This window comes from Anomaloglossus baeobatrachus, chromosome 6 (genome assembly GCF_048569485.1).
Source record: "Anomaloglossus baeobatrachus isolate aAnoBae1 chromosome 6, aAnoBae1.hap1, whole genome shotgun sequence".
NCBI classification, from domain to species: domain Eukaryota; kingdom Metazoa; phylum Chordata; class Amphibia; order Anura; family Aromobatidae; genus Anomaloglossus; species Anomaloglossus baeobatrachus.
In genome coordinates, this window is record NC_134358.1 from 581526428 (window position 1) to 581542444 (window position 16017).

At 42.4% G+C, this 16017-nt stretch overlaps 1 protein-coding gene across 6 annotated transcripts in view; it reads right to left on the reverse strand.

Annotated features, from left to right (window-relative positions):
• The window catches only part of LOC142243730 (uncharacterized), a 1240762-nt gene that overhangs the window by 1071704 nt on the left and 153041 nt on the right, over window positions 1-16017 (reverse strand). The gene's annotated exons all lie outside the window — the stretch shown is intronic.

Here is a 16017-nt window from a genome sequence, read left to right on the forward strand (position 1 = left end):
ATAAAATGTGATGTATCCTCTAACCTGATGATTTTTACATTATACTTATTCGCCTCGACCATTTAGGAAAATCATAGAAAAATCCCGTTTGCATAATAAGTTGGAACACGGTGTAGCACTGACGTGGCTGGAAGACGCGGCTGGATGATCTCTATAGACGCGGCTGGATGATCTCTATGGACGCGGCTGGATGAGCTCTATGGACGCGGCTGGATGATCTCTATGGACGTGGCTGGATGATCTCTATGGACGCGGCTGGATGATCTCTATGGACGCGGCTGGATGATCTCTATGGACGCGGCTGGATGATCTCTATAGACGCGGCTGGATGAGCTCTATGGACGTGGCTGGATGAGCTCTATGGACGCGGCTGGATGATCTCTATAGACGCGGCTGGATGAGCTCTATGGACGCGGCTGGATGAGCTCTATGGACGCGGCTGGATGATCTCTATGGACGCGGCTGGATGATCTCTATGGACGCGGCTGGATGATCTCTGTGGACGCGGCTGGATGATCTCTGGACGCGGCTGGATGATCTCTGTGGACGCGGCTGGATGATCTCTGTGGACGCGGCTGGATGATCTCTGTGGACGCGGCTGGATGATCTCTGTGGACGCGGCTGGATGATCTCTGTGGACGCGGCTGGATGATCTCTGTGGACGCGGCTGGATGATCTCTGTGGACGCGGCTGGATGATCTCTGTGGACGCGGCTGGATGAGCTCTGTGGACGCGGCTGGATGAGCTCTGTGGACGCGGCTGGATGATCTCTGTGGACGCGGCTGGATGATCTCTGTGGACGCGGCTGGATGAGCTCTATGGACGCGGCTGGATGAGCTCTATGGACGCGGCTGGATGATCTCTATGGACGCGGCTGGATGAGCTCTATGGACGCGGCTGGATGAGCTCTATGGAGGCGGCTGGATGATCTCTATGGACGCGGCTGGATGATCTCTATGGACGCGGCTGGATGAGCTCTATGGACGCGGCTGGATGATCTCTATGGACGCGGCTGGATGATCTCTATGGACGCGGCTGGATGATCTCTATGGACGCGGCTGGATGAGCTCTATGGACGCGGCTGGATGAGCTCTATGGACGCGGCTGGATGATCTCTATGGACGCGGCTGGATGATCTCTATGGACGCGGCTGGATGATCTCTATGGACGCGGCTGGATGATCTCTATGGACGCGGCTGGATGATCTCTATGGACGCGGCTGGATGAGCTCTATGGACGCGGCTGGATGAGCTCTATGGACGCGGCTGGATGATCTCTATGGACGCGGCTGGATGAGCTCTATGGACGCGGCTGGATGAGCTCTATGGACGCGGCTGGATGATCTCTATGGACGCGGCTGGATGAGCTCTATGGACGCGGCTGGATGATCTCTATGGACGCGGCTGGATGAGCTCTATGGACGCGACTGGATGAGCTCTATGGACGCGGCTGGATGATCTCTATAGACGCGGTTGGATGATCTCTATAGACGTGGCTGGATGATCTCTATAGACCTGGCTGGATTGACTCTTTAGCCATGGTTTTCTATAGACGTGGCTGGCAGATGCCCATAGACGTGGCTGAATGGTCTTCAGATATGGTCACACTATATCACCCGGCTCACCCCTTACCGCGGTCACCAGTGTGAGGGTGGTAACGTGGCCACATCGTGGAGGAGTGGCTGCAGAGCGGAGGATAATGTCGTTTTTACCTTTCCATCTATTCTCTCTATTACTAGTTGATGTTAAAGTTTAGGTTATATTTTATGATAAGCTCGAGGGCATTATCGGAGATTCTTCATTGCGGCTGTGTACTTCTTCACAAGCAGGCAGTGCCCTGCAGGGGATAGTATAGCACGGCCCCACAATAGCATAGGACAGGCTTTCTCCGGTATGCGATGGACTGTCACAGTCCTCACTGATCTCACACACAGCTGTATGATCACAACGTGCTGGGGGAACAGCAGACATTACTGCCACCTTTCATTTCCCAGAAGTCAGTGTGGGGGGAGGGGATACGGCTGACCGCTCTGCAGCCCTGTTTGTAATGAGATAACGCAGTGCTGCACCAGTCCCAGCACTGCTGTAATCTCAGCTGCACTCTCCGCACTGAGGTCACTACAAGCCTCACAGCAGAAAGCCTGCTCTACCCACTGGCCATATTTACCCCTGTGTGTTCTTACCTGCTTATGATTGGTCAATGTCATGAAGAGGAACAAGGACACACCCCCAGACAAGAATCTCTGGAAACGCCCCTGAGATTATCAAAGATTATAATCTAAACTCTACAAGACAAAATCTCTTCAACAGAGAGGAGAAATAGAAGCTCGCCATACTGATTATTATATACCTGACACTACAGATGTCTGATACTCACCCATATTATATGAAGGGTGACATCACACAGCTCACGCTCGCCATACTGATTATTATATACCTGACACTACAGATGTGTGATACTCATCCATATTATATGAAGGGTGACATCACACAGCTCACGCTCCCCATACTGATTATTATATACCTGACACTACAGATGTGTGATACTCATCCATATTATAAGAAGGGTGACATCACACAGCTCACGCTCCCCATACTGATTATTATATACCTGACACTACAGATGTGTGATACTCATCCATATTATATGAAGGGTGACATCACACAGCTCACGCTCCCCATACTGATTATTATATACCTGACACTACAGATGTGTGATACTCATCCATATTATATGAAGGATGACATCACACAGCTCACGCTCCCCATACTGATTATTATATACCTGACACTACAGATGTCTGATACTCATCCATATTATATGAAGGGTGACATCACACAGCTCACGCTCCCCATACTGATTATTATATACCTGACACTACAGATGTCTGATACTCATCCATATTATATGAAGGGTGACATCACACAGCTCACGCTCACCATACTGATTATTATATACCTGACACTACAGATGTGTGATACTCATCCATATTATATGATGGGTGACATCACACAGCTCACGCTCCCCATACTGATTATTATATACCTGACACTACAGATGTCTGATACTCATCCATATTATATGAAGGGTGACATCACACAGCTCACGCTCACCATACTGATTATTATATACCTGACACTGCAGATGTGTGATACTCATCCATATTATATGATGGGTGACATCACACAGCTCACGCTCCCCATACTGATTATTATATACCTGACACTACAGATGTGTGATACTCACCCATATTATATGAAGGGTGACATCACACAGCTCACGCTCCCCATACTGATTATTATACACCTGACACTACAGATGTGTGATACTCACCCATATTATATGAAGGGTGACATCACACAGCTCACGCTCCCCATACTGATTATTATATACCTGACACTACAGATGTCTGATACTCATCCATATTATATGAAGGGTGACATCACACAGCTCACGCTCCCCATACTGATTATTATATACCTGACACTACAGATGTGTGATACTCACCCATATTATATGAAGGGTGACATCACACAGCTCACGCTCCCCATACTGATTATTATACACCTGACACTACAGATGTGTGATACTCACCCATATTATATGAAGGGTGACATCACACAGCTCACGCTCCCCATACTGATTATTATATACCTGACACTACAGATGTCTGATACTCATCCATATTATATGAAGGGTGACATCACACAGCTCACGCTCCCCATACTGATTATTATATACCTGACACTACAGATGTGTGATACTCACCCATATTATATGAAGGGTGACATCACACAGCTCACGCTCCCCATACTGATTATTATATACCTGACACTACAGATGTCTGATACTCATCCATATTATATGAAGGGTGTCATCACACAGCTCACGCTCCCCATACTGATTATTATATACCTGACACTACAGATGTGTGATACTCATCCATATTATATGAAGGGTGACATCACACAGATCACGCTCCCCATACTGATTATTATATACCTGACACTACAGATGTGTGATACTCACCCATATTATATGAAGGGTGACATCACACAGCTCACGCTCCCCATACTGATTACTATATACCTGACACTACAGATGTGTGATACTCACCCATATTATATGAAGGGTGACATCACACAGCTCACGCTCCCCATACTGATTATTATATACCTGACACTACAGATGTGTGATACTCATCCATATTATATGAAGGGTGACATCACACAGCTCACGCTCCCCATACTGATTATTATATACCTGACACTACAGATGTGTGATACTCATCCATATTATATGAAGGGTGACATCACACAGCTCACGCTCCCCATACTGATTATTATATACCTGACACTACAGATGTGTGATACTCACCCATATTATATGAAGGGTGACATCACGCAGCTCACGCTCCCCATACTGATTACTATATACCTGACACTACAGATGTGTGATACTCATCCATATTATATGAAGGGTGACATCACACAGCTCACGCTCCCCATACTGATTATTATATACCTGACATTACAGATGTGTGATACTCATCCATATTATAAGAAGGGTGACATCACACAGCTCACGCTCCCCATACTGATTATTATATACCTGACACTACAGATGTGTGATACTCATCCATATTATATGAAGGGTGACATCACACAGCTCACGCTCCCCATACTGATTATTATATACCTGACACTACAGATGTGTGATACTCACCCATATTATATGAAGGGTGACATCACACAGCTCACGCTTCCCATACTGATTATTATATACCTGACACTACAGATGTGTGATACTCATCCATATTATATGAAGGGTGACATCACACAGCTCACGCTCCCCATACTGATTACTATATACCTGACACTACAGATGTGTGATACTCATCCATATTATATGAAGGGTGACATCACACAGCTCACGCTCCCCATACTGATTATTATACACCTGACACTACAGATGTGTGATACTCATCCATATTATATGAAGGGTGACATCACACAGCTCACGCTCCCCATACTGATTATTATATACCTGACACTACAGATGTGTGATACTCATCCATATTATATGAAGGGTGACATCACACAGCTCACGCTCCCCATTCTGATTATTATACACCTAACACTACAGATGTGTGATACTCACCCATATTATATGAAGGGTGACATCACACAGCTCACGCTCCCCATACTGATTATTATATACCTGACACTACAGATGTGTGATACTCATCCATATTATATGAAGAGTGACATCACACAGCTCACGCTCCCCATACTGATTATTATATACCTGACACTACAGATGTGTGATACTCACCCATATTATATGAAGGGTGACATCACACAGATCACGCTCCCCATACTGATTATTATATACCTGACACTACAGATGTGTGATACTCACCCATATTATATGAAGGGTGACATCACACAGCTCACGCTCCCCATACTGATTACTATATACCTGACACTACAGATGTGTGATACTCACCCATATTATATGAAGGGTGACATCACACAGCTCACGCTCCCCATACTGATTATTATATACCTGACACTACAGATGTGTGATACTCATCCATATTATATGAAGGGTGACATCACACAGCTCACGCTCCCCATACTGATTATTATATACCTGACACTACAGATGTGTGATACTCATCCATATTATATGAAGGGTGACATCACACAGCTCACGCTCCCCATACTGATTATTATATACCTGACACTACAGATGTGTGATACTCACCCATATTATATGAAGGGTGACATCACGCAGCTCACGCTCCCCATACTGATTACTATATACCTGACACTACAGATGTGTGATACTCATCCATATTATATGAAGGGTGACATCACACAGCTCACGCTCCCCATACTGATTATTATATACCTGACATTACAGATGTGTGATACTCATCCATATTATAAGAAGGGTGACATCACACAGCTCACGCTCCCCATACTGATTATTATATACCTGACACTACAGATGTGTGATACTCATCCATATTATATGAAGGGTGACATCACACAGCTCACGCTCCCCATACTGATTATTATATACCTGACACTACAGATGTGTGATACTCACCCATATTATATGAAGGGTGACATCACACAGCTCACGCTTCCCATACTGATTATTATATACCTGACACTACAGATGTGTGATACTCATCCATATTATATGAAGGGTGACATCACACAGCTCACGCTCCCCATACTGATTACTATATACCTGACACTACAGATGTGTGATACTCATCCATATTATATGAAGGGTGACATCACACAGCTCACGCTCCCCATACTGATTATTATACACCTGACACTACAGATGTGTGATACTCATCCATATTATATGAAGGGTGACATCACACAGCTCACGCTCCCCATACTGATTATTATATACCTGACACTACAGATGTGTGATACTCATCCATATTATATGAAGGGTGACATCACACAGCTCACGCTCCCCATTCTGATTATTATACACCTAACACTACAGATGTGTGATACTCACCCATATTATATGAAGGGTGACATCACACAGCTCACGCTCCCCATACTGATTATTATATACCTGACACTACAGATGTGTGATACTCATCCATATTATATGAAGAGTGACATCACACAGCTCACGCTCCCCATACTGATTATTATATACCTGACACTACAGATGTGTGATACTCACCCATATTATATGAAGGGTGACATCACACAGCTCACGCTCCCCATACTGATTATTATATACCTGACACTACAGATGTCTGATACTCACCCATATTATATGAAGGGTGACATCACACAGCTCACGCTCCCCATACTGATTATTATATACCTGACACTACAGATGTGTGATACTCATCCATATTATATGAAGGGTGACATCACACAGCTCACGCTCCCCATACTGATTACTATATACCTGACACTACAGATGTGTGATACTCATCCATATTATATGAAGGGTGACATCACACAGATCACGCTCGCCATACTGATTACTATATACCTGACACTACAGATGTGTGATACTCATCCATATTATATGAAGAGTGACATCACACAGATCACGCTCCCCATACTGATTACTATATACCTGACACTACAGATGTGTGATACTCATCCATATTATATGAAGGGTGACATCACACAGATCACGCTCCCCATACTGATTACTATATACCTGACACTACAGATGTGTGATACTCATCCATATTATATGAAGGGTGACATCACACAGATCACGCTCCCCATACTGATTACTATATACCTGACACTACAGATGTGTGATACTCATCCATATTATATGAAGAGTGACATCACACAGATCACGCTCCCCATACTGATTACTATATACCTGACACTACAGATGTGTGATACTCATCCATATTATATGAAGGGTGACATCACACAGCTCACGCTCCCCATACTGATTATTATATACCTGACACTACAGATGTCTGATACTCATCCATATTATATGAAGGGTGACATCACACAGCTCACGCTCCCCATACTGATTATTATATACCTGACACTACAGATGTGTGATACTCATCCATATTATATGAAGGGTGACATCACACAGCTCACGCTCGCCATACTGATTATTATATACCTGACACTACAGATGTCTGATACTCATCCATATTATATGAAGGGTGACATCACACAGCTCACGCTCCCCATACTGATTATTATATACCTGACACTACAGATGTGTGATACTCACCCATATTATATGAAGGGTGACATCACACAGCTCACGCTCCCCATACTGATTATTATATACCTGACACTACAGATGTGTGATACTCATCCATATTATATGAAGGATGACATCACACAGCTCACGCTCGCCATACTGATTATTATATACCTGACACTACAGATGTCTGATCCTCATCCATATTATATGAAGGGTGACATCACACAGCTCACGCTCCCCATACTGATTATTATATACCTGACACTACAGATGTGTGATACTCACCCATATTATATGAAGGGTGACATCACACAGCTCACGCTCCCCATACTGATTATTATATACCTGACACTACAGATGTGTGATACTCATCCATATTATATGAAGGGTGACATCACACAGCTCACGCTCCCCATACTGATTATTATATACCTGACACTACAGATGTGTGATACTCACCCATATTATATGAAGGGTGACATCACACAGCTCACGCTCCCCATACTGATTATTATATACCTGACACTACAGATGTGTGATACTCATCCATATTATATGAAGGATGACATCACACAGCTCACGCTCGCCATACTGATTATTATATACCTGACACTACAGATGTGTGATACTCACCCATATTATATGAAGGGTGACATCACACAGCTCACGCTCCCCATACTGATTATTATATACCTGACACTACAGATGTGTGATACTCACCCATATTATATGAAGGGTGACATCACACAGCTCACGCTCCCCATACTGATTATTATATACCTGACACTACAGATGTGTGATACTCATCCATATTATATGAAGGGTGACATCACACAGCTCACGCTTCCCATACTGATTATTATATACCTGACACTACAGATGTGTGATACTCATCCATATTATATGAAGGGTGACATCACACAGCTCACGCTCCCCATACTGATTATTATATACCTGACACTACAGATGTGTGATACTCATCCATATTATATGAAGGATGACATCACACAGCTCACGCTCCCCATACTGATTATTATATACCTGACACTACAGATGTGTGATACTCATCCATATTATATGAAGGGTGACATCACACAGCTCACGCTCCCCATACTGATTATTATATACCTGACACTACAGATGTGTGATACTCATCCATATTATATGAAGGGTGACATCACACAGCTCACGCTCCCCCATACTGATTATTATATACCTGACACTACAGATGTGTGATACTCATCCATATTATATGAAGGGTGACATCACACAGCTCACGCTCGCCATACTGATTATTATATACCTGACACTACAGATGTCTGATACTCATCCATATTATATGAAGGGTGACATCACACAGCTCACGCTCCCCATACTGATTATTATATACCTAACACTACAGATGTGTGATACTCATCCATATTATATGAAGGGTGACATCACACAGCTCACGCTCCCCATACTGATTATTATATACCTGACACTACAGATGTGTGATACTCATCCATATTATATGAAGGGTGACATCACACAGCTCACGCTCCCCATACTGATTATTATATACCTGACACTACAGATGTGTGATACTCACCCATATTATATGAAGGGTGACATCACACAGCTCACGCTCCCCATACTGATTATTATATACCTGACACTACAGATGTCTGATACTCATCCATATTATATGAAGGGTGACATCACACAGCTCACGCTCCCCATACTGATTATTATATACCTAACACGACAGATGTGTGATACTCATCCATATTATATGAAGGGTGACATCACACAGCTCACGCTCCCCATACTGATTATTATATACCTAACACTACAGATGTGTGATACTCATCCATATTATATGAAGGGTGACATCACACAGCTCACGCTCCCCATACTGATTATTATATACCTGACACTACAGATGTGTGATACTCATCCATATTATATGAAGGGTGACATCACACAGCTCACGCTCCCCATACTGATTATTATATACCTAACACTACAGATGTGTGATACTCATCCATATTATATGAAGGGTGACATCACACAGCTCACGCTCCCCATACTGATTATTATATACCTGACATTACAGATGTGTGATACTCATCCATATTATATGAAGGGTGACATCACACAGCTCACGCTCGCCATACTGATTATTATATACCTGACACTACAGATGTGTGATACTCATCCATATTATATGAAGGGTGACATCACACAGCTCACGCTCCCCCATACTGATTATTATATACCTGACACTACAGATGTGTGATACTCACCCATATTATATGAAGGGTGACATCACACAGCTCACGCTCCCCATACTGATTATTATATACCTGACACTAGAGATGTGTGATACTCACCCATATTATATGAAGGATGACATCACACAGCTCACGCTCCCCATACTGATTATTATATACCTGACACTACAGATGTGTGATACTCATCCATATTATATGAAGGATGACATCACACAGCTCACGCTCCCCATACTGATTATTATATACCTGACACTACAGATGTCTGATACTCATCCATATTATATGAAGGGTGACATCACACAGCTCACGCTCCCCATACTGATTATTATATACCTGACACTACAGATGTGTGATACTCATCCATATTATATGAAGGGTGACATCACACAGCTCACGCTCCCCATACTGATTATTATATACCTGACACTACAGATGTGTGATACTCACCCATATTATATGAAGGGTGACATCACACAGCTCACGCTCCCCATACTGATTATTATATACCTGACACTACAGATGTGTGATACTCACCCATATTATATGAAGGATGACATCACACAGCTCACGCTCCCCACACTGATTATTATATACCTGACACTACAGATGTGTGATACTCACCCATATTATATGAAGGGTGACATCACACAGCTCACGCTCCCCATACTGATTATTATATACCTGACACTACAGATGTGTGATACTCATCCATATTATATGAAGGGTGGCATCACACAGCTCACGCTCCCCATACTGATTATTATATACCTGACACTACAGATGTGTGATACTCATCCATATTATATGAAGGGTGACATCACACAGCTCACGCTTCCCATACTGATTATTATATACCTGACACTACAGATGTGTGATACTCATCCATATTATATGAAGGGTGACATCACACAGCTCACGCTCCCCATACTGAATTACTATATACCTGACACTACAGATGTGTGATACTCACCCATATTATATGAAGGGTGACATCACACAGCTCACGCTCCCCATACTGATTATTATATACCTGACACTACAGATGTGTGATACTCATCCATATTATATGAAGGGTGACATCACACAGCTCACGCTCGCCATACTGATTATTATATACCTAACACTACAGATGTGTGATACTCATCCATATTATATGAAGGGTGACATCACACAGCTCACGCTCCCCATACTGATTATTATATACCTGACACTACAGATGTGTGATACTCACCCATATTATATATAGGGTGACATCACACAGCTCACGCTCCCCATACTGATTATTATATACCTGACACTACAGATGTGTGATACTCATCCATATTATATGAAGGGTGACATCACACAGCTCACGCTCCCCATACTGATTATTATATACCTAACACTACAGATGTGTGATACTCATCCATATTATATGAAGGGTGACATCACACAGCTCACGCTCCCATACTGATTATTATATACCTGACACTACAGATGTGTGATACTCATCCATATTATATGAAGGGTGACATCACACAGCTCACGCTCCCCATACTGATTATTATATACCTAACACTACAGATGTGTGATACTCATCCATATTATATGAAGGGTGACATCACACAGCTCACGCTCCCCATACTGATTATTATATACCTGACATTACAGATGTGTGATACTCATCCATATTATATGAAGGGTGACATCACACAGCTCACGCTCGCCATACTGATTATTATATACCTGACACTACAGATGTGTGATACTCATCCATATTATATGAAGGGTGACATCACACAGCTCACGCTCCCCATACTGATTATTATATACCTGACACTACAGATGTGTGATACTCACCCATATTATATGAAGGGTGACATCACACAGCTCACGCTCCCCATACTGATTATTATATACCTGACACTACAGATGTGTGATACTCACCCATATTATATGAAGGATGACATCACACAGCTCACGCTCCCCATACTGATTATTATATACCTGACACTACAGATGTGTGATACTCATCCATATTATATGAAGGATGACATCACACAGCTCACGCTCCCCATACTGATTATTATATACCTGACACTACAGATGTCTGATACTCATCCATATTATATGAAGGGTGACATCACACAGCTCACGCTCCCCATACTGATTATTATATACCTGACACTACAGATGTGTGATACTCATCCATATTATATGAAGGGTGACATCACACAGCTCACGCTCCCCATACTGATTATTATATACCTGACACTACAGATGTGTGATACTCACCCATATTAAATGAAGGGTGACATCACACAGCTCACGCTCCCCATACTGATTATTATATACCTGACACTACAGATGTGTGATACTCACCCATATTATATGAAGGATGACATCACACAGCTCACGCTCCCCATACTGATTATTATATACCTGACACTACAGATGTGTGATACTCACCCATATTATATGAAGGGTGACATCACACAGCTCACGCTCCCCCATACTGATTATTATATACCTGACACTACAGATGTGTGATACTCATCCATATTATATGAAGGGTGGCATCACACAGCTCACGCTCCCCATACTGATTATTATATACCTGACACTACAGATGTGTGATACTCACCCATATTATATGAAGGGTGACATCACACAGCTCACGCTCCCCATACTGATTATTATATACCTGACACTACAGATGTGTGATACTCACCCATATTATATGAAGGGTGACATCACACAGCTCACGCTCCCCACACTGATTATTATATACCTGACACTACAGATGTGTGATACTCACCCATATTATATGAAGGGTGACATCACACAGCTCACGCTCCCCATACTGATTATTATATACCTGACACTACAGATGTGTGATACTCATCCATATTATATGAAGGGGTGGCATCACACAGCTCACGCTCCCCATACTGATTATTATATACCTGACACTACAGATGTGTGATACTCATCCATATTATATGAAGGGTGGCATCACACAGCTCACGCTCCCCATACTGATTATTATATACCTGACACTACAGATGTGTGATTCTCATCCATATTATATGAAGGGTGACATCACACAGCTCACGCTCCCCATACTGATTATTATATACCTGACACTACAGATGTGTGATACTCATCCATATTATATGAAGGGTGACATCACACAGCTCACGCTCCCCATACTGATTATTATATACCTAACACTACAGATGTGTGATACTCATCCATATTATATGAAGGGTGACATCACACAGCTCACGCTCCCCATACTGATTATTATATACCTGACACTACAGATGTGTGATACTCATCCATATTATATGAAGGATGACATCACACAGCTCACGCTCCCCATACTGATTATTATATACCTGACACTACAGATGTGTGATACTCACCCATATTATATGAAGGGTGGACATCACACAGCTCACGCTCCCCATACTGATTATTATATACCTGACAGTACAGATGTGTGATACTCATCCATATTATATGAAGGGTGACATCACACAGCTCACGCTCGCCATACTGATTATTATATACCTGACACTACAGATGTGTGATACTCATCCATATTATATGAAGGGTGACATCACACAGCTCACGCTCCCCATACTGATTATTATATACCTGACACTACAGATGTGTGATACTCATCCATATTATATGAAGGGTGACATCACACAGCTCACGCTCGCCATACTGATTATTATATACCTGACACTACAGATGTGTGATACTCATCCATATTATATGAAGGGTGACATCACACAGCTCACGCTCCCCATACTGATTATTATATACCTGACACTACAGATGTGTGATACTCATCCATATTATATGAAGGGTGACATCACACAGCTCACGCTCCCCATACTGATTATTATATACCTGACACTACAGATGTGTGATACTCATCCATATTATATGAAGGGTGACATCACACAGCTCACGCTCCCCATACTGATTATTATATACCTGACACTACAGATGTGTGATACTCACCCATATTATATGAAGGGTGACATCACACAGCTCACGCTCGCCATACTGATTATTATATACCTGACACTACAGATGTGTGATACTCATCCATATTATATGAAGGGTGACATCACACAGCTCACGCTCGCCATACTGATTATTATATACCTGACACTACAGATGTGTGATACTCATCCATATTATATGAAGGGTGACATCACACAGCTCACGCTCCCCATACTGATTATTATATACCTGACACTACAGATGTGTGATACTCATCCATATTATATGAAGGGTGACATCACACAGCTCACGCTCCCCATACTGATTATTATATACCTGACACTACAGATGTGTGATACTCATCCATATTATATGAAGGGTGACATCACACAGCTCACGCTCCCCATACTGATTATTATATACCTGACACTACAGATGTGTGATACTCACCCATATTATATGAAGGGTGACATCACACAGCTCACGCTCCCCATACTGATTATTATATACCTGACACTACAGATGTGTGATACTCACCCATATTATATGAAGGGTGACATCACACAGCTCACGCTCCCCATACTGATTATTATATACCTGACACTACAGATGTGTGATACTCATCCATATTATATGAAGGGTGACATCACACAGCTCACGCTCCCCATACTGATTATTATATACCTGACACTACAGATGTGTGATACTCATCCATATTATATGAAGGATGACATCACACAGCTCACGCTCCCCATACTGATTATTATATACCTGACACTACAGATGTGTGATACTCACCATATTATATGAAGGGTGACATCACACAGCTCACGCTCCCCATACTGATTATTATATACCTGACACTACAGATGTGTGATACTCATCCATATTATATGAGGGGTGACATCACACAGCTCACGCTCCCCATACTGATCATTATATACCTGACACTACAGATGTGTGATACTCATCCATATTATATGAAGGATGACATCACACAGCTCACGCTCCCCATACTGATTATTATATACCTGACACTACAGATGTGTGATACTCATCCCATATTATATGAAGGATGACATCACACAGCTCACGCTCCCCATACTGATCATTATATACCTGACACTACAGATGTGTGATACTCATCCATATTATATGAAGGGTGACATCACACAGCTCACGCTCGCCATACTGATTATTATATACCTGACACTACAGATGTGTGATACTCATCCATATTATATGAAGGGTGACATCACACAGCTCACGCTCCCCATACTGATTATTATATACCTGACACTACAGATGTGTGATACTCATCCATATTATATGAAGGGTGACATCACACAGCTCACGCTCCCCATACTGATTATTATATACCTGACACTACAGATGTGTGATACTCACCCATATTATATGAAGGGTGACATCACACAGCTCACGCTCCCCATACTGATTATTATATACCTGACACTACAGATGTGTGATACTCATCCATATTATATGAAGGGTGACATCACACAGCTCACGCTCCCCATACTGATTATTATATACCTGACACTACAGATGTGTGATACTCATCCATATTATATGAAGGGTGACATCACACAGCTCACGCTCCCCATACTGATTATTATATACCTGACACTACAGATGTGTGATACTCATCCATATTATATGAAGGGTGACATCACACAGCTCACGCTCCCCATACTGATTATTATATACCTGACACTACAGATGTGTGATACTCACCCATATTATATGAATGGGTGACATCACAACAGCTCACGCTCCCCATACTGATTATTATATACCTGATACTACAGATGTGTGATACTCATCCATATTATATGAAGGGTGACATCACACAGCTCACGCTCCCCATACTGATTATTATATACCTGACACTACAGATGTGTGATACTCATCCATATTATATGAAGGGTGACATCACACAGCTCACGCTCCCCATACTGATTATTATATACCT